Raw genomic sequence first — 22,228 nt, 5'->3', positions numbered from 1 at the left:
TCTATTCAGGTCCTCTGCCCATTTTTAATTCAGATTTTTTGTCTTTTAGACTTGTGTGAGTTCTTTATATATTTTGGAAGTTAGCCCCTTATCAGATATATCATTTGCAAATATATTCTCCCATACAGTAGGTTGCCTTTTTCATTTTGTTGATGGTTTCCTTTGCTGTGCAGAAGCTTTTTACTTTGATGTAGTTCCACTTGTTTATTTTTGCTTTTGATGCCTTGTCTGGAGAGACATATCTAGGAAAAAATTTCTAATGTTGATGTTCAAGTGTTTACTGCTTATGTTTTTCTTCTTGTAGTTTTATGGTTTCAGGTCTTATGTTTAGGTCTTTAATCCATTTTCTATTTATTTTTGTATATGGTGTAAAGTAATGATCCAGTTTCATTGTTTTACATGTAGTTCTCCAGTTTTCCCAGGACCACTTACTGAAAAGACTGTCTTTTCCCCATTCTTTATTGTTGCGTCCTTTGTTGTAGATTAAATGACCATATAGTATTATTTCTCGGCTCTCTATTCTCTTCCATTAGTCTATATATTTGTCCTTGTATCATTATCATACTGTTTTGATTACTGTAGCCATACAAACTTTATGATTATTTGCTCTATTTTAGTGAAAAGTGTCATTGGTAGTTTGGTGGGGATTACAAAGCCATCTATAGATAGCAGTATGCCCATTTTAACAATATTAATTCTTTCCCTCCATGAGCATGGAATAGCTTCCATTTACTTGTGTCATCTTCAATTTCTTTGATTAATGTTTTACAGTTTTCAAAAGTATAGGTCTTTCATCTTGCTTAGATTTATTCCTAGGTATTTTATTCTTTTTGATGCAACTGTAAATGGAATTGTTTTCTTAATTTCCCTTTTTGCTAGTTTTTTTTTGTATATAGAGATATAACAGATTTCTGTCTGTACATTGATTTTGTATCCTATGACTTTACTAAATTCATTTTTTAATTATAATAGTTTCTTGGTGGAGTCTTCAGGGTCTTCCACATATATTACCATATTACCATCTCATCTGCAAAGAGTGAGTTTTACTTCTTCCTAACCAATTTGAATGCCTTTTATTTATTTTTCTTGTCTGAGTGCTGTGGCTAGGACTTCTAGGAATATGTTGAATAAAAGTGGTGAGAGTGGGCATCCTTGTCTTGTTCCTGATCTTAGAGATAAAAACACTCAGCTTTTTTGCCATTGAATATGAAGTTAGCTGTAGGTTTGTCATCTATGGGTTTTACTCTGTTGAGATATGTGCCCTCTATAACCACTTTGTTGAGAGTTTTTATCATGACTGGATGTTGAATTTTGTCAAATGCTTTTTCAGTATCTATTGAGGTGGTCATATCGTTTTTATCCTTCCTTTTGATAACTTAATTTATATTTTTATTAACATGTTTCTTTACATAAAGTACTCATGTTACGCCACTTAAAGAATTTGTCAATTGATGACACAAGCGAGGTCTCATATTCCCTCTTCTTATTCTTTGTCATAAGCAGTGCCTAGATGCTCGGTATGCACTGAAGGAGCCCTCCTCCCCTCCAAGTACAAGAATAGAGTCATTTTGCTAGATTCTCTTTTCAGACCTGGGAATATAAGAATCCAAGAAAAGAAAAGCACTGGAGAATGGGGATTCTGGAAGCCTAGATAAACAGTGCATATTGGACCTGAGCAGGACATGAACCCAAGGATATAGAACGTTTGCTAGACTGTGCCTCCTTACCCATTCAAGCATTTCAGACATACCACCTGAAGGTCTGTCTGTGCCTGATATACACTGGGGCATGGAGGATTTGAGTATGAATCACATGTGGTGGTTGTGCTCATAGCTAGTAGGAAGATTACATGGAATCACACTGTCGTAAGTAATAAGCTGGGCCTACATTACTATTTAATACTGCCAGCCACATACAAACAATATCTCTGCAGTGGAGAAATGCTCATGTAGACCTGGCCACATCCAGATGTAAGGGCCTTTATCGATTTAAATCCTTGTTGGGGCAAATTGCCTCTTGATCCCATTGTTGCCCTGCTCCTAAACCAGCTTCCTGTCTGCCTGGTCTAGCACACTGGTTTCCTTATCATGTAAGCCTTGCCCACCTCCAGTACCTGCCTCCATAACTGGGGTCTCCCTGGTCTCCTTTTAACTAGATTTTCACCTAAATGTGGACTTTGTTGTGACTTTTCTCAGATCCTCCTAATTGGAATTTCCAACTAACCCATCTCCACTACCTTTCACAAGATTCTTTTTAGACTCAAAAGATTTCCTAATTTGTTACTGCTATAAAAATTATTAAAGTGAATAAATTATCTGACCCCATAGAATAAGTGTAATTATAAACAACAACTTCAAATTGGTGTGCTAGCAGTTGATTTTTTTTGCATGACATAACATGCAATATTATTGACTCTGAAGAGACTAGAGGTGAAGAGATCCTCAGTAAAGCTGCTCTGGGGACACTGTGGACAGGGATGGCCATAGGATGAGCAAACATCTGAGAGTCCTCGGGGCTGCAGTGCCCCACCAGGGCTTCATTCCTCAGTGCTCTTTCCCGACCACCCTAGTAACTGACTGTTCCCAGCATGGGAACCATGATCCGGTGTATAAAAACAGTTTACTTTTACTCCAATACAGGTCAACCCACTCCAACTGGACTCTAAAGCATAGGACTGGTGCCCCCAACATGAAGGCGGGGTTGCGGCCATGCTGGTAGAGGAGACTGAGACCCCCTAAAGCCAGGAGAAAGCAAAGGTCAGCACAGAGCTGCCTGGCCAAGCACCCTCCTCACTTAGAGGTGGTCCCAGTGGGCCTAAGAAAGAGAAAAGGTAATCTTGGCAGGCAGTGAGTGCCCACAGACATGGAGTAGATGAAAAAATTACATGAGAATATTGTTTTTCAGTTCAATTTTAAAAAGTTGAATATCTCAATGAATTGTAAATATTCTAGCAAAAAATAAATTATTCAAATCTTTTAAAAAAGAAGTAGAGAACTTAAATAGACAATCATAGCGTAAACTAGAAAACTTTGAAGAAAAAGAATTATATCCAAAATTGATGCTGGGGACTGGATATATGTATATATATATATATATATATACACATATTCCCTTTCAAACCCTGAATGGACAGAAAACCCCTCTGGCATTTCAATAGTTCCAGAAATCAGAGTAGAAAACTTGTTAATTCATCATTAAACTATTGTAACCACAAAATAGAATCTGGAAAAGAGAAAAAGAAAGAAAACTGAAGACACCTCACTCATACATAAAAAAATAACATACACAAAACTATCAATCCATTCCCAGAACAATGCAAAATGGTTAAGGTTGTTTGATTTTAGGATTCGACAGGTGAGTACTAGACATTCTATTATTAATATTAATTATAATGTCAACAGACAAAAATTCTATGGCTTTTTAGGTGGGGAGTAGAAGCTGAAAAGTTACTTGCTAAAATGCACCATCAATTTCTGGAGGAAAAAAAAATCTTTGTAGTAAACCAGGAAAAGAAGAATGCTTCCTTAGGGTAGTAAAACATCTTTCTCAGCATTGTATGTAACAGTAGAAGTACAGAAGGATGCTGGTCATGACCACTTTTCACAATATTCTATCAGTTCTAGTCCTGCAATTAATTATAAGTGAAAATTGGAATCAGATTAGAAATAACTGTTATTAAATGTTTCTTAGGCAACACATGTCATTCATGTTATCTCATTGATCCTTGCATCAACTCTATTTTGTGATTGTGGCCTCTTTGTTTCACAGGGTAACAAGTCCAGGGCCAATAATTAGCCCAGGCAAGTAGTGTAGGGAGGACACTGCCCCAGACCTGCCTGACGCCAGACCAGGCCCTTCATTCTGTGTCCATTCTGAGAACCCAAACAGTAAAGATGTTAATCTTCTGGTCAGGGGCCAGGCTACCTGCTATGTGAGCTCATGGAAGGACTTAACCACCTCCTCTCCCTTTCCTTTTCTGGAAAACTACTCTCTTTAAATGATAGCTATTATTGATATTATTATTTTATGTTGGCTTCCAACACTTGCTTATGCCAGTTAGAAATATTTTCGTTCAAGCAACCTTTAGCTTAAGCCAAAGGGGTAATTCATTAGGAGGTCTTGGCGGTGTCTCCCAGAACCCAGGGTCCATAATGCAGGTGGGCTTCAGGAACATGAGGGACTGAGTGACCTCCCCCAGCCTCATCCAAGAAACCTCCCCTTGGACTTTCGCTCCTTTCTGCTCTCTCACTGCCAGTACTTCCCAGGTGTTTCCTCCTGGAGTTCAAGCACCTGGAGAGAAACCAGCTCGACTCTCTCTGACTCTTTCTGTCCCAGTTTCCAGCCTGATTCCCTGGTTGTCCCAGCCAGGCTGGATGCCCACTCTGGACCAGCCATGAGTGCTGAGGAAAGCAGGGTCTGGGGAGGAGAGCTCAGCGTCTGCGGTCCTGCTCAGCCATGCAGCTAGGATCGCCACTGCTTGCCTCGACCAGGTGGTGGGATCAGATGGAGGAAGCAGATGGGGCTGTTCCAGCATAGGGGACTGCAAAACAGACCACCAGCAGGGAATGTTTATTTGCTTTGGATGGGGGTGACCATAAGGGGGAGTTGCTAAAGACAAATTTATACTGGTTTCACAAACTGAAGTGGGCAACAGTAGGCTGTGAGTATTTTTTCATAGTTGTGCAAGTAATCTGTGATAATGAGGTTGGCTTCATATATACACAGCAAAGCTCATAACCCATCCAGTATATACACTAAAATGTATTCCAGAGTGATGAGCTATGCTCTGGGCTGTGTGTTTAAAGCATAACACAGTGACTGTACAAATCCCAAACACAGTTAAAAAGCTTAGATTGGAACAGGAAGACTTTACCAGTTGATGAACTGCCATGGTGCAGAATTTACTGAATGAGAAAACACCTTCTAGTAATTGAGCGCCTCCTTTATTTATCTCACAAGCTTGAACAAAGACTTGTTGGGAAATTGACTGTGTTTGTTAGCCCAGTTATGAATGTGTAGCAATTATGACATGGAAAGACAATACTTTTCTTTAGCCTCTAGACTGATAATCTAAGAAACTACCTAGATAATTTAAAAGTTCATAAACATAAACAAAAAGTTCATGTTTGATCTAAGTTACTTGCCATAAATAAATAGTTCTAAGGATAAGTGAAAGTCCTACAGAAGTAGCAGACCCCTCCTCCTCTGCTCAGGGTGGGCATGTGTCCCTTTAGTATCAGGCCCCAGGGTCTCCAGATGGAGGGCCCCCCTGCTGTGAACTTGCTGGGCCAGTCACTCCTTCCTCTCTGGGAGTCCCATCTGATATGGCAGGCCATCCCTGCACAGGGGTGTGGCCCACCCCTCCTTTTTACCCAGGGCTTCCATTCTTGAAGCTGCACTGGCCTCAGCGCATCGCTCAGATGGCTAATATGCTTCATGTTCTAGGGTCACTGTCACCAGCCTGCAGGCTGCTGCTCAAGATCTGCTCTTCTGAGCAGCCTGTCCGCATTTACAATTTTGCTGGTAGAGAAAGAGCTCCTCTGTTAAAGGGGCCTCATAGTGGATTTGCTGGGGGCCTGAGAGTTTACCAGGACTGCTTTTGAAGTTCATTCACCATTCTTAATTCCTGGGCTGGCAAGGTCACAATGGGTTTGGGGAGCAGCTAACCCCACTCATTCACATGCGAACCTCAGGCTTTGTTGGCCATCCAGGCTTGCTGAGCCATTCTTCTGCTCCTCTGTTATTTCCAAGGACCCCAGATTCCTTGCTCACAATTTGCTGTCCACTGGCTCCCTTTGCAAGACATGCCCACAAGTGCCTGAGTCCTGTGATGGACGAATTCAATTTCTCCTCATCAGAGGAGCCTCAGGCCCCAGGTAAATCAGCAGATATAAGTGCTATATTTAATGCGTGGGTGGCAGAGGACAGGAGGAGACAAGGCCTCTTCCCCAACTGCACATACTAGATATGACGAATGAAACACACCCGCCAGCTACACCGGGCCTGTCCCCCTGGGGCCCTCCCCCTGCCACTAAAAGGTAGGTCTCAATCCTTTCTCCCTTCCAGCCACTTGAAGGACATGACACCTTGATGGGTCAGGGACAGGACCTCCCTCCACTAGTAATCCTCAAGAGGGGGGAAAAGAGTTTCCCTCTGGCTTCACCCTCGGTGTAATATGAAAAGTCCCCAGGAGATTCTGAGATGCCATCACCCTAAGATGTATTCCTGACTTTTTAAAAACACATAAACCATTTTGTTCTATTTATTTACTGCTCAGAGATGATTCCACATACAACCATTTGGACCCAAGACACCAAAAAATGATGATCAGTAGAGCAAAATACCAGGAACCCCACATTTAATAGAAAAAAGATTGAGTCAAATATGGGTCTCATTGGTTAGAAAGCATGGTTTCCCTTCAGAGGGAAATGGGGAGGGTTCACAATTAGATTTCTCAACCTGACCCCACTAGCCCTGTGGTTTGTAGAAATATTCCTTGAACTCTACATTCTTTTCTTATCCTTGTTTTCAATATGCTGCAAATTTTCTGTTTTGGTACCATGTATCATCAACCCTTACCCTCCTGCCAAAGAAAAATAACAGAATTGGGTATTTTTTAGCATAAAGAAAAATATAAACAGTACAGAAAATATTTTAAAAATGCATAACTCTGTCATGTGAGGCAAAGCCCTTGGCCCTGATGGGTCACCCCCGCCTCCCCCAAGTATCAGTCGTGAGCACAGACACACTCTCATAAATGCGGTCACCTTGCCACTCATGATCTTCTGCAGCTTCCTCTTTCCACACCACAGGGCAGCACAGAGACCCTCACAAATTTGAAAATACAGGTTTCCATCATTGAACTTAAATAAACCACAAAGTTTTTCATTGTGTGGAAGTTCTACACTCGGTTTGTGCTCCCACTGTGGTGGAAACCTAAGTGGTCTTCACCTTTACACATCTGCTCATAGGTACTGGGGAGGCAGCAGGGAGTCATTTAACTCTGGAACCACCAGAGAACTCTTGAAATGGGCAGATGTCACTCTTCAAGGCTCCTCAGCAACACTCACCAGATGTCTGGGAGATGAACTGAGTTCCTCCGATTAAGCCACTGCAACCACTTTGAGCTTTCATAGAGCCACGGAGGGGGAACTGTGGCAGCAGATCCCAAAGGAGCCAATGTATTGGCAAGGATTTATCTCAGTTCCATATGGGTTTTGTACATTTTAGCTAGAGTTCAAAGGTAACAGAGTTTCACACATTTCTAGCACACCTTCCTGTGGTTCAGAGGCCCAGCAAAGACTTGACTCTTCCCTCATTCTTCCTGAGTGCTTTCTGTTTGTTGACTCATTTGGGTTGTTTTCCAATAATGCAAGAAAGGCCATGTGGTAGGGAGGACAACATTACAAGCTCTGATGTCAGGCTGCCTAGGTTTAACTCTCCTGAGCTGTGTGACTTGGGACAAACTGCATAACATCCATGGGCCTCAGATGACTCATCTGCAAAATGGGTTTCATAATTATAATTATTATATAAGGTAACTGATAAGATGTTAAGACTTTGCTCAGGGACTAGTGTATGAGTCCAACTGGGTGCTTAATAAATACTATCTGCCGACTGGCATGTTTGATCCCTTACACCAGCTTGAACCCTAGAGCTATACACCTATGCTGGAGTGAAGAAGGAGAATGTGGACCAGACCAGAGAACCAGCATTGCTGTTTCCTGCAGAACTGCAAACTTTTGCTCTGCTCACGGATCACAATGCTTGGCACAAGTAAGGGCCTGATCAAGATTTGCTGAATCAAACTAAACTGAAAATTATCATCTGGTTTTATCCCAGGGAAGCACAACTATGTAAACTTACTGATGATTTCTGCAACATCATATACCTTTTGAAGCCTGTTTTAGATTAATTGCTTACATTTCTAGTATCTATGGTAGGTCTCTGTCCAAGAAGGTGGATGAAAGACTGAACTGCAGAGGGCACTTCAGGTGACTTCAGTGTATGGAAAGAAGAGCTGGATGTTTTGCATCAAGAAGCTGAAATAGTAGGTGTCTCCCCTTCTTCTCCCTCTTCAATCTCTAATGAAACCGGGTGGGAATATGTCTTAGCAGGAGGTACTACGTAATGATTTCACAGTGTATTTTTTAACTGATTCTTTAAAAAGCAGTTTCCTTGATGGCAAAAAAATTTGGTCAGGACATTTGGGAGAGGGATTTCTTGTCCACAGGCCACATTTATGGAAAGGGACACAGGATGGTTTGACAAGCAAAGAAAATAAAAGACCGAGTGAGAGCCTGGAAGGACATTTTGGAAAGTGGAACACTTTAAAAAGGTTTCTAGTTAGTCTCTTTATATGAAAGTGATATAAAATGGAATAAAATGTTCAGGGCGGTACCCAGGCAATATGCCTGAAAGGTTTGCTACAGTGTTTTGGTACTTTGATCCCCTGGCATTAAACTTGGGCCCCTACTAATTGTCTCAAGGTGTGTCCTGGTTTTGGTGACCTTCTCATTCACCTCTTTTTGACCTATAAGCCATCATCTCTCTCTGAGGGATTCTTGGCCTCTGCATTCCCTATACCCACTTTCTCCTTGAGAGGCCCAAAGCTGGTGCCATCGCCTGGCCTCCCTGCCTGGGAAGAGGATCAGCCTATATCCTAGAGAACTGTAAAGAGGCTGGGCATCTGGGGACAGTGTACACAGCTCTTCCTGCCATTGGTGAGGGGCTGGGGCCTGAGGCAGATGCAAGACCACCTGGCAGGACCCTGAGGACTGCCCTAAACCCTGTGTACCTGCAGACTTAAAGGCCTCTTCTGAGACCCTGTCAGAACCAGCATGGCACTGGTGCATCACAGGGGCTCCAAGTCAGTCTGCTGCGTCAGTGAGCAAGGCCAGAGGGCCGCTGAAATGGCACCCATGCATGTCGGTCCTCATGACACCATCACGATGGCCTGCCTCTCAAGCTATGACTGAGACTGCACCCACTTGTGACTGTGGACTGACAGCTGGGTGGTTTGTGTCAGCTCAGTTCTAGAAGGTTCTCTCTGCTGCAGTCATGTTTTGCATCCATGCTGTTTTAGGAATCATCTCTGGTCCCTGCTTTCCTGGCAGTGGGCCAGGGCTTGCAGGGGTTAAGTTCCTTTAAGAGGTCCTTTTTGGTTCTCAAAAGAATAGAGCCAGTCTCTCAACCACAGTGCTATTGGCATTTGCTGTCCTGGGCACTGTACGATGTTTAACACCTCCTCTGGCCTTTACCCACTACATGCCAGTATTACCTTCTCCAAGGATGAAATAACCAAAACTCTCCCCAGATGTTGCCAAATGTCCCTTGATTGGGGTGGGAGTAAAACCACCCTCCTGGGGAAAGGTATCTGAAGAGGTGATCATAGCTCCTTTCTGACACATAGGTGCCTCTTGTCTCTCCTGGGATTGCCAAGACAATGAAGGTCACACACCCCAAGGCTTTGAGCTCTACTCTGCACATATCTAAGCAGTTTTTTCATTCCTCCTTGAATCTCTAAGCTTAGCTTCCTACCCCACAAATATCCTTTTGGACTCCCACCAAAAACTTGAGCTCTAGGCTTCTCTTGGGGAAAGGATGGGAGGGCAGAATGATTCTTCTCAAATGCACCACCACATTGTGTCATCCTTTCTGAGGGATAATGCCTGATCTGAATTAAGAAAAGAAATAAGCCTCAGAGAGAATGAGCATTGTAAGCTGGGAGTATAGAAATAACAAGTGTGAGAACATACATGGTTTATTTAAATAACAGTGAAGAAGGCAATGGGGTTGGACCCAGAGAGAGAAGGTGAGGCTGGTAACACGTGGGTTTGGAGATATATCTAGGGGACAGATCATGCAGGGCTTGACAGGCCATGGAAAGGACTTTGGATTTTATTCTAAGTGCAGTGGGAATCCACTGGCGGTTTCCTGTAGAGTCTATGGAATGAATTGATTGATGTGGAAATGATCACTCTGGATGCTTCTTGGAGAAAGGTGAGGCTGTCAGGGGTGGAAGCAGAGAGACCAGTTTAGAGGTTAGTCCAAATGCGAGGTGATGGCAACCACCAGGGTGGTGGCAGTGGAGGTGACAAGGTCAGACTGGGGATGTATTTCATAATAGAGTCAAGAGAATTTGTTGATGGATTAGATGGGAGATGTCAGGAAAAGGGAGGTGCCAAAGACAGTCCATGGTCTTGGGCCAGACCAGTTGTGTAGGTGGTGGTGACATTTGTTGAGATTGGAAACACTAGAAGAGAAGGTCTGAAGGAGAACTTTGAGAGGTGTCTTCCAGACACACTAAGTTTGTGATGCCTATTAAATCTGGGTGTAATCACTGAGTCAGTACTTCTGGGAACAGGGCCAGTCTGCAGATGTTAATGTGAGGTCATCATAATGTAGATGGCATTTGAAGTCCTATAGCTGGATGAGACTTCCCCAGGGAAATGCATGCAGTGGGAGAGGTGGGCCAAAGGCTGAGCCTTAAGCAGTGCAACATTCAGGGATCCGGAAGATAAGGAGTGACAATAAAGTGAACTGAGAAAGAAGAGGCAATGGGCAGGAGAGGAACCAAGGAATGTGGAGAGCGTGTTTCAGGAACGAGGCAGAGACTGAGTCAAGTGCTCTTGACATCTGGTAGTAGGAGGTCTAAGAGTTGCCCAATGCATTTGGCAACCGTGATGAGAGTTGTGTCTGTGGTGGGGGAAGGGGCAGAAAGGTTGGCTGGAGAGAATGGGAGAAAGAGCACAGGTAACTGCAGAGGATTGTTTCTCTAAAGGAAGAAACAAATCACAGTGGTAGGTAGAGGAGGGTGTGACATCAAGGAGGTTGGGTTTGCTTTTTAAAGGTGAGAGAAATTACAATGTGTTCATGCATTTTCAATTTCAACAAATTTACTGAATGCCTACTATAGGTGCAAAGAAAGACACAAAAGTAGAAGTTCATTTGGAAGCGTTTACAGGATAGTAAGGAGGATAGACATAGCAATGCAGCGTTTCTTTACCATTTAGCAAGTTCTGTGGAAGAGCACACAGGGTGTGTGAATACACAAAGGACTCAGTGGACTTTGCGAGGAATTAAATCCAGGCAGCATCACTGGAGTAAGTGATGACTGAGGCAAGCTTTGAAGAATGAGTAGAAATTCATGAAGGAAGGGAAGAACTTCCCAAGAGGATAAAATCACATGAGGAAAGAGGCAGGAAATGGAATGGAATGTGTCTAGAACAGCATGCCACTCACGATGACTAGGGAATAAGGACTAAGGAGCAGCAAGGTGAGACTAAAGAAAGAGGAAAGGGGGGGGGCCTGGAAGGTCTTTTTTTCTATCCCAGCAAGTTCAGCCTTCAAATTATAGAGAACAGGGAACTACTGAAGGGTGTAAGCAACAAGTGACATACTTGGTTTGGCATTTTAAAGAATTCAGTCTGAAGCCACAAGAAGGACAGGTCCGAGGAAGGAGCAGATTGGACGGTATTAAGGAATGTCCAGGTAATCGAGACACACACTGGAGAAATCGGCAGGACAGGGAGCTTTATGTGAGCAGACGTGAAGGATGACAGGAAGTGGCTCATGGGAGGATTCCAAGTTACATTTGGAGAAGGGTCAAAATGAAGATATCTAGTAGGTATTTGGATAATAGAGTCTGAAGCTCAACAGAGAGATTAGGCTTAAAAATAGAGATTTGGAATTCATATTTTGACATGTAGAGTTTATAAAACAGTAAATTTTGATTCCATTGTTATATTTTATATAAAATTATATCTTTCCATCCATCCATCCATCCACCCATACATATATAAAATAGCATGGAACAACTTGAGTCAAATATTAAAAGCATTAATTTCTGTATGGACATATTTCCTCATGGGTATTAGTTTTTTTTACAATGAATGTCCATTCTGATGTGATACATTACATAGATTTATTTACATATAATGGATGTATAAAGAAAACTCGAAGACACTGGTGTCTCAGAATGCAAGGGAAAGAGCCTCAGGTGAGGTTCATATTACTGCAGTAAAGTTTCCATTAAGCTAAGGAGTCATAATAGTTCACTACATCTGGCCATTAGGTGGTTTCTGCTGCTCATGAAAAGGGCAGTTTTGGTGACAGATACTGAAGTCAGATTTCAGTAGGTGAGTGGGGGAGAGGATCCATGGCAGGGGGGGAGGGCACATGTGAAGATGGGTGAGATAGAGAAAACCGCTGGAGCAAGGGCACAGAGGAGATGGGCCCAGGTGGACCCGGAGCCTAAGTGGAGGGCTGTGCCTGGACAGGAGGAGGGACACACAGGCAAGGTGTTAGTATTTGTAGTTGGGTGGGAAACTGAAGTCACCTTTGTATTTCTTCAGATTAGCAGGATCTAAAGTCATCTCCTCAGAGTGAAGGAGTCTGGTTGGCAGGGGCTTTCAGGACAGTGGAATGGAAGATGCATCAAAGGACTGGTGAGCTTTGCTGTAGAACCTGCTGAAGTCAGAGGGCATGATTTAGAATTGTACCATCTCAGGATTATTTCATTTTCTCTGGGGCTACAGGAAACAGCTCCCACTGAATATGGGAGAGTGTGTTATGATACTGATCCAAGATGGCATTGGCCCATCAAATGGGGCACAAGTGTGTAGGAGAGAGGGAATTGTGTGTGCACGGAAAAGAGTTCAGGAGGCCTGGGGTGAAGGAGACCCATACCAGATGGGGAGAAGATGGTGAGTCTGAGGTGCAAATGACCTCGGTGAGCAGCTGTGGTTGTGGGAGGAGGTGAGAACACTGGCAGTAGAAGGATTATAGATGGGATATTAGAGTTTTCAGATTCAGATATGGCACAGTTCTGGGTGATAATGAGGTCAGGAGGGTAATGAAGTAGGGAGCAGGTGGCTTGAGTAGAATGTAGGTCAAGGCCCCTGGGATTAGGTTAGGACTATTCTCTACACCCACCTTTACTCAGATAGTGTTTCAAGGAATGTGTAAAGAAACCCCTGCTCATGCCCTGAAAAACTATAAATATTGCAGATGCAAGGTATGATTTGTATCTAGTTTTTCTAGCTTCCTTGTGTGTGGAAACAGTGTTGTAAATTAGCTGAGAAAATTTGAAGATTTCTTCATCTGCCATGAAAGAGACTCCGCCAAACACAAGATAATGACAGGGTATTATCTTCTGATTGTTAATTAGCAACTGAAATGATGTCTAGTCCTGATGTCTGCCAAGTGACCTCCATTAATATCAACCACTCAGGGGGCAAAGGAGTAAGACAGGACTGCTTGTTCCTCAATGTGGCAACACAGTGGACCAAATGGGTGGGTGCCTCCCTGTTAGAGAGAGCTCCTCTATAATACATGTAATATTATACCGATTATCTGCATCTGTAGTGGGTTGAATGTTGGCCCCCAAAAGGTATGTCTACTTCCTAAATCCTGGAACCTATGAACCTGACTTTATTTGGAAAAAGGGTCTTTGCAGATATAATTAAAGATCTCATGATGAGGTCATTGTGGATTATCCATGTGGGCCCTAAATCCACTGACAGGTGCTGTTCTATGAGACAAAAGAGGAGACACAGAAATGGAGGAAAAGGTCAGGTGCAGACAGAAGCAGAGATGGGAGCGGTGCAGCCACAAGACAAAGAATGCCTGGAGCCACCAGGAGCCAGAGGAGGCCTGGAAGGACTCTGCTCTGGGGGCTTCAGAGGGAACATGTCCTTGCTGACATCTGGATTTTGCACTTCTGGCTTCCAGAACTGAGACTACCCAGTTTGGAGTAATTTGCCTTGGCAGCCCTACGTAAGTAATATACTCCATCCAAAGGGTGTCTCTTTTCCTTAGTTTTCTGGAACACTTCTCCCTAAGAACAGTATTGTGTAGTTTCTAAGCTGGCCTACTAAAGTCATACATTTAATTTCATGCAAAAGGAGAATTTATCCAGTTTTGAATGATACATGGAGTCTTGTTCCATGACCAGAATTTTATAGAAAAGTTGACTAAAAAGGCTGCTGGCTTACATAAAGAAAATGTTCTGAAATTTGCTGTATCTTCACCTAAGAGGAGAATCCAGGAAGGTGAGGACCTAAAAGGTCTTAATTATCTGAGCCACACAGACCAAAGAACACAGGAATAGCAATGCCATTGTGCTCCAGGCAGAACTGATGGTGCCTCACTGTCCCTTTCCATGTTGTGTCCCTCTCTTGCCTGTGACTCATTAAGCAATGTATTCCACTAAAACTGAGTCAGGTTAAAAAAATAATCAATTTGGTATAACCTGTTAGGCTGGAGGAAGGAAAAACAGAGAGATGCCATAGGGGGAGAACAGACCAGACCCCAAGGTCCGTGCCTTATATGGAAAGGAGACAGCTCTTCCTGAATTCCATCCTTCTGATGTGCCAACTAAGACCCAGATGTCAGCCTCCTCCCTCTTGGAAGGAAAAAAGTTTTTAGTTGTCAATTATGTCACCTTTAGCCAATCACACCTCTCCACGCCCCCTAGGATAGCTTTCCCACTCCTCCCCCTCCTAATCCCTTATAAGCCCCCACCTCCCTGACTGGGTGCAACTTCCCCAGACTGTGATAGCCAGTCTGAGGAATATCACCTGGGAATTTGCGTTCAAATAAACTACCTGGCCCTTTGTTGCCTCTCTTCACCTGCTTATTTCGGCTAAAATTTATCTTACATAACCTAAACAACTTTTAGTTCGTTTGTTCTTTCATTCATTTGTTCCTTCCTTTTTTCCTTTTTTCCTTCCTTTCTTCCAACTTTCAACAGATCATAATGGGATACCTATAATTTCTGAGGCACTGTGCTAGTTCCTGGGATATTTATGAACATAGCAGACAAGGCTTCCATATCCCCACGGAACAAATAGTCTAGTGACATTATGGTTCCAGAAATTATTAGATTATTGCAATACTACTTAAGTCTCAACTAAAATCACATTCTTTAATTTTCATGAGACTGGCAAAATAATAGTGGCTCTGACAACATCACGTTCTCATGATACACAAGGTATATGTACTGATACAACCACAATACCAGGAATATTTGAAGCTATTTAAGTAATTGGTTCTGAATGAATTACATTGAGCATTGATAGAGGCAAAATGTGGGAAGTATAAACCAAACATATAATACATTAGCATGATTCTGAGGTTTGCAACTATGTTCTGTTTAGCTTTACTGTCTTGAAGACTTATGTATTGTTATATTTTTCTTTAGATAATAGAATTAATTGATGTTCTTTGAGATTAGACTATAAAGAAGAAGTCCCCAGAAGTCTGGATAGCAGGGAAAGCTAATTTTGGAGTATACATTGGCTATTCATCAGCAGAAAACTAGAAGCCCTTCTTGCCCCTTCGTGCCCTTAAAGATCCCAAGGTATCGGTCAAATCTGTTCCCAGCCTGTGCCTGAGAATTTGTCTCCCAGGTTAAATCACACTCTTCCTTATAAGTCTAGGTGATTCCCATGTTTCTTTTACAGTTATATCCCTGATGTTTAGATTTATGTATCTCTACCCATTACCCCCTTCAGATCACTTGGATATGTTGATCATGTTCCTGAAATGATTAGGGTTGAACTTCTGTCCCTGGGTGACCTCTGAAAATGCCATCTTCAACACTTTCTTTGGGGAATAGTTCTACTATTCTCAACTTAGGAAATTCATGCTAGATGGTTGGCCCCCTCTTCCATTCATTACAGTTTCTGTTGCTGTCAAACTCTGTACCCTTCCCACTGCTCTGACTTTACATTTCCCCCCATGAAATTGAAGTTAAACAGAAAATAAACCTCTATATTTTCACATAATTTATTATTTAAACCTCTTCCAATAGTGTGGGATAAATTGAAGAATTTCCAGAATCTCCTGCCTAGACTTAGTCATTTACATATCAACAGGTGTTTACTGCTGCAGCCTCCCACAGCCTCTGGGCCAAGGGGTGGAGAGATCACAGCCATTCTCTTCTCCCCTCCGTTCCTGGTAAGCAATTGGTCTGGTGTCTGCCAGTCACCAAGGACCCACCAATAGAGTTCCTGCCCAAAGGGGTGGGTGGGAAGTGGAGAGCATGCCAAGGGGCAGAGCATGAGTGGTGGCAGAGGAGACGGCCCAGGCTGGTGAACTCCAGCAAGCTGTTAGCAATAAAAAACAGCTTCTCCCAACCAACCCTTTCCCTTGACTTATTTCTGTTACACTGGTTTCACAGGGGATTTGTACTGGGCTGAGAAAACTCTCCCCCCAAGAGCAACAAACAGACAAAAAGTCATTTGAAGACAAGATGTTGTTGCCCTGTTAATTCTATTCAGTACTTAAACAGATTAGAAACTGAACAAATTTCATGGGAAGTGCACCTTTCAGTGACTTAGCCAGTAGTTTCAATTTTGTTTATTTTTATACTTACAGTCAAGCCTAAGGATTTCTCAGCCATGACATTGGCCACATATTGTAATTTATTCTCAGGCTTGCCATTGTTACTATGGTGCTTTCATTTCCTTTGTCCTCAAAGCCAAGTTTAAGGTGGGCAGCATCAAATCCCACTTATTTAATCAAGGCACTATGTAGTCATAAAAGTTTGAATCATGTAAACAAAATGTAATTTTTAATCTCTATTTTATGCATTAGGATGATGAAGGAGGGTAATGTAAACAGTCTGGTAAAATTAATTTATACCGATTCTTCTGAAAACCGACCTCAGTTTAAATCCTAATACACTACAGAAATCTGGAGAACAGCAGGTGGCACCTTCCAACCCTGTGAGCTTCTTGCCACTAATGGCTGCTTTTACAAAATTTTCTGTAAGTTCTTTCCCAATTATATAAGCACACAGGAGAGCTAAAGGTGACACAATAGCCTGAAAACCCAGATCTCCACAGTCTCTACAGTGGAAATTTTTTTTTTAAAGTCCTTTCAATTTTAGGTCTACATGGGCATATCACAGCCTCTGCACTCTTCTCTTCCCATCTCCAAATCAGGGATAAGAATGTTAAAATTTGCTTACCTACATCATGGAATTAATAAGAAGAGTAATTTAAGGTCAATAGGTTCTTTGAAGATGAAGAGTAGTTTGTAATTGCTCATTTCTATTATATTCTAAAAACCTGTCTCAAAGATACTCCTCTTTCCTTAGGCTCATAACTTTTAATAATTAAAAATATCCTTGCTCAATTTCATTATTGAGGTACATGAAGTATTTATGATGTTCTCACACAATATATGCTTCCATGCTTTTCCCTATAGTATCGCCTGCTACTTTGGACCTTTATGCTTTCTAACAGTCTCACATATTGGCAAATTGAAGGACCATCTGTTGTTTTGCCTGGGGGATTTCCTTTCTCTATGTGAACATTGCGGGAGCACCTAGCTTTCTCCTCAGACTCTCTGGAGGGCTCTCGGAGCTGCCAGCATCTAGGGAAGTGTTTCTCCAAGGGTGGGGACCCTCCCACTGGCATCAGCACCCCTTGGGTGCTCGTTAAAATAAAGGTGTCGGAGTTAGATTCTGTGGGGTGGGTTCTGGAAATCTTCACTTAAAACAATTCTGCAATTGCCTACTAAAGAGAACCATTGACTCCAAGTCCCTCATCCTTTTTTTTTTTAAATGGAAAAAAAAGAGATTTGGAAGTCAGAAGTGAAGTTCTGCCTTAGGCATCAGCCTTGCGTTTTATGCACAGATACAGGGAAGGGATGGAAAGAAAGACCTGCCTCTTCTAAAAGTAGAAGGACCAAGTGTCCTGCGTGGGCTCGTCTCAGCCCACTTACCTGCAGCCAAATATCTTCATGCCTCCTCCTGCCCCACTAAACTGGGGAGGGTTTCTTCTTTTTGCTCAAAGCTAATCCCTTTTGTGGTCCCCAGCCTCTAAGTGCGCATGTGCAGTCTATACTTGCCAGTTATTTTCCTACAGACTAGAGAAAGAAGGGGCTGCCCTGGTTTCAGAGTTTCTCTACTTATGCAATTTTCTTCCCTCCTGAGATTTTCTTCCCTCCTGCCTCATCTGGGCTCTTGCCCCCTCAGTTTTTCTGTCCTTTCATAATTCAAATTTCCCTGTCTGTTTACATTGTCTCGTCAACTACCTTGTACCCTTCTAGCTGCCCACATAGCTAAGTTTCCAGCAAGAGCAGCTTTCAGGACTACTGATTGCCAGTATAATTTTTTATTGATGTGTAAGTGGAAAATGCTAGGTGTACATCATAGCGAGTCAACATCTTTACACATTATGAAATGACCTCCACAATAAGTCCAGTTACCCCATCACCATACAGAGTTACCACAGTATTACTGACTATATTCCCTGTGCTGCCCAGGACATCCCCATGGCCTACTGAAGCAGGAGTGCCTTTGGAAAGTGAGCACACAGGACAAACTGCTGGGGCAAGGGCCAGCACTAATAGCATCCTTGCGCCAGAGCTGATGTGGGATAAGCACCAGGAAAGCAGTTTTGATTCTTTGCGGCTCTTGGTCCTCCCCACAGAGCACTTCCCTGCCCCTTGCTCCTGTGCCACACCCTGTGTTGTTTTCACTCCTTCGCACCAGCTGAGTTCAGGGTTCGGCCCTAAGTTGGTCTCCCATCTCCACAGCCCGGTTCGGCCCTGGCATCCTCCCCAGAGGTTCGTTCTGTAATCGTTTCCTCCTGGTTTGTGGGAGGACTGAGGAGTGGCATCTGGTCCTCCTGCACAGCTGACCTGCAGGGAGGACCCTGTGGCCAACTGCTGGGCAGGTAACACACCCGGACCTAAGAGAACTCCCTGCTTGAAGACCCCTGAGGAACCCCACGGAATTCTGATTCCTAAATAAAGGGCATGGCCTAAAATTTGCTCAACTGAGTCCAGAAGGCAACTGTCCCAGGAGGTTCTTTCCTGGATGGACTACAAGGGACCCAAGCATGGGTGCAGGGGCCTGACTGCACCCAGGCCCCACCCCAGGCCCTTCTGTGAGGCTGTGCTGTGCTGATCCACTACCCACAGATGTCTAATATATGACTTATTCCAATGTTGAACATGGTTTTCATAAAACTATAGGCCCACAGAAACATTCTTTATTCTGCAAAAATGTTGCTGCCCTTGTCCGGCCATGTGCACTTTTTTCTCCAGCCTCTTCCCATACGGGACATCAAAGCAGCAGCTCTCTACAGGGAGAGTTCGCATCCCAGAAGACACCTGGCAAAGTCTGGAGACACTGGCTGTCACCGCTGTGGGGAGTGGTGGTGCTGGGACTGTACCTGGCGAGCAGAGGCCGGGGATGTTGGTAAACAGCCTACAACACACAGGGTGCTCCCTACAGTAAAGAGTATGTGGCCTCAGATATCCGTAGTGCTGAGTGGGGAAACCCTGGGTGGAAGGCAGCGACCTAGCTTTCTCCACCACTTTCCTGAGTCCCTGTAATGGGAGCTCATACCTGGGGGAAACAATGATAGCATCTGCGTTTCTTAAATGGCTACAGGTGCTAGTCACTTTTTCTGTACCTTGATAACCGTCAGGCAGCATAGGCACCATTATCATCTTCTTATGGGCAATGAAGCTGAGATTCAGGTAGGTTAAGAAACCTTCCCAAGGTCACACAGCAAATGAGAGCTGGAGCAGGAATTCACAATGCGTTTGCCTGGCTCTGAAGGGCAAACAGACAATAAAGTGCTGCCCGGTTCAGTTTCAATGCTAATGCAAATCCTTACAATGCCACATAGCCAGAGTGGCAGAATGGGAGAAGCAGACAGTAGCCCAGACTGCTGTGTTTTCATTGTTTTGCACAAAAGCACGGAGATGTAGGGGTGGGGAAGAAGAGTTTGAGGGGGACATTGAGCAGCCACTGAGCCCCGCTTGCTTCCCTATGTTTTTTAGATGCTGGGAATTAAAGCACCTTTCATTACAAAGCAAGGTTTCAGCTACGGGTATTTGAAAATCTGTTTCTAAAAGAACTCAGGAGAGGATGAATTATTTTTCAGAAGAAAGTTCAGGATAGAAGTCACAATGAACATGAAGTATTTTAACTGGGGTTTAAGGGTGGGTGAAACGTGGACCCGGGAGAATAAGAGAAGGGGGCAGAACGAACACAGGGCACATGGGAGTGGGGTGCAGCCCTGACGGGGACCCGGGAGGCCAAGAAGGGCTGGTCCGCAGAGCGGATGGTGTCTCCAGGTAGGCAGTCCTGCACTTGGGCTGTCCTGAGGAGTGGGGTAGTCTGGACTTCATTTTATTGAGAGTGGGAATTCTTAAAAACCTTTGTGCTGAGTAAAAGGGAGAGAGAGGTGGGAAATGCGATGAAAAATGGAAGAGATGAGAGGGAGGGTGAGCACGGGAGGAGCACGCACGTGTGGACCTGATCACAGGCCACAGGCTCCCTGCCCAGCAGCCCGTGTGGCCCTGCACCAAGTCCTCCAGGGTGTGAGAGGGCACTGAGAAACCTGAGCCTTAGTCATCTGTTCCCTGTAGTAATTTAGCGAGCCACTTGTACCAGGTGGCATTTCAATTGTTAGGGATTTTTTTTTTAATTACACAGCTCATGTTTACATAAATTCATTAACACGATCATAGACATTTTTTACCATTGCTGGTTTGTCTTCTGACTTACTTGCCTCCTCTCTCCCATGACCCGTGTTGACTAAAACGTATCCTTCCATATTTTTATCTAAATCATACAATCACACACTAATTTATTTATATTTACTTATCTATATACCTACATACACATATAGTTTTTGTGGTATTACTTTTCAGTTTTTGAATCCTGTTGTTCATACATTTCTGCTTCTTTCTTCCCTCAACAATATGTTGAAGAAATCCCCTCCATCATTGGTAAGGCTTTTAATAATAATAGGGCAGCCCTTACACAGCTCACATCAGTCACTGTGTAGTGTGGACCAGCCCCCAGCTGATGAACACTTACATTGCTTCCACATTTGTGTCTTTACAAATGAGGCTGGAATAAACATCCTTGTCTGTCTTGTTAGGCAGTATAGAATCACTTTAGAAAGTTTGCACTCTAGAGCCAGACTACTACTGGCTTTGATTCCTGGCTGTACCATTTACTAGCTTGGGCAAGTATTAAACCTCTTTGGGTATCACTTTCCTCATTTGTAAAATAGGGGGATTGTAATAGGATGTGTAACTCACATAGAGTCTTTAAAAACATACATGACCCATAATAAGGGCTCAAGAAATACTAGTTATTATTAGAAGAGTCTTTATGGTAGTGCTTTTGTTTCTATGAGATAGATTCATGGGCCAAAGGGTATATGATATTTAAAATTTTTAGTATATATTATTGATTATGAATTTTAAATAGGCCATAAAAAATACATGTTTCTACTGGCAATGCATGAAAGCATCCTCTTATCTTTGTCCCCTTCAAAAGGAGATAATGTACCTCTTTTTAATTTTTGCCCATTTGATAGTTATGAAGTGATGCATCATTGTTAATTTTAGTTTGCATTTCCTTGACCTTTGGTAAAGTTGAAATTCTTTTTATAGGTTTGTTGATTATTTGGATTTTTTCTTCTCTAAACAGCTTTTTCATGCTCATTGATGATTTTTCTAGAGTTGTTTCCCCTCTTTCTTTCAAATATAAGGGCTGTTTGAAATCTATATTACATATTCTCAGCCTTTGATTTGCCCGAGTTGCAAAAATTATTTTTCAAAGTTAGAGTTTGCCTTTTGACTTTGCTTTTGGTATTTTTCCTGTCAGATAGGCAAAACAATAAGGCACACATGGGAGTGGAGCTACCATTAAAACAAGTTTAATTTTTATATTCAAATATGCTTTCGTTTTCCTTTATAGATTCTAGGGTTCCAATTTTAACTTTAAATGTCTTTACCACTCCAGGTTTCTTGAGTTTGTTTTATGTACTCAATAATGTTTACATTCTAGAATATATATAAAATCACCTAGTTTTTCTTGAAGAAGTTTTATTGTTACATTTTTTACATATACTCTGAAATTAGAAAGGAACTTAACCTAAGTTTTTTGGTTGCATAGCCAGTTGTATCATCACTAACTGATAGTCCATTCTTTCCCACCTGAACTGTCGTAGATGAAACACTCATACAACATCAGCTCTATTTCTAGATAATGCAAGTGTTCAAAAAGAGTGTTCTCTATAATAGTTTTGAAAATTTTACTAGAAGTTTCTCACAAGTTCTGAAGGAAGCTGGGTTAAGAAATGGACAGACTGGATATAGGCACAACCGGTCACACATATTTTATGATGACTTCTTAACAAGGCACTGAGCTTCTCTAGGGCACCGCTGGGAAGGCTACTCA

General features: G+C 42.8%; 1 protein-coding gene across 5 annotated transcripts in view; it reads right to left on the bottom strand.

Annotated features, from left to right (window-relative positions):
* Nucleotides 1-22,228, bottom strand: part of HECW1 (HECT, C2 and WW domain containing E3 ubiquitin protein ligase 1) — a 394,788-nt gene that overhangs the window by 22,465 nt on the left and 350,095 nt on the right. The gene's annotated exons all lie outside the window — the stretch shown is intronic.

Source organism: Manis javanica, chromosome 6 (assembly GCF_040802235.1).
Source record: "Manis javanica isolate MJ-LG chromosome 6, MJ_LKY, whole genome shotgun sequence".
Lineage (NCBI taxonomy): Eukaryota > Metazoa > Chordata > Mammalia > Pholidota > Manidae > Manis > Manis javanica.
Note: the sequence above shows the minus strand (reverse complement) of the source record. Positions and strands in the feature narration are given on the sequence as shown.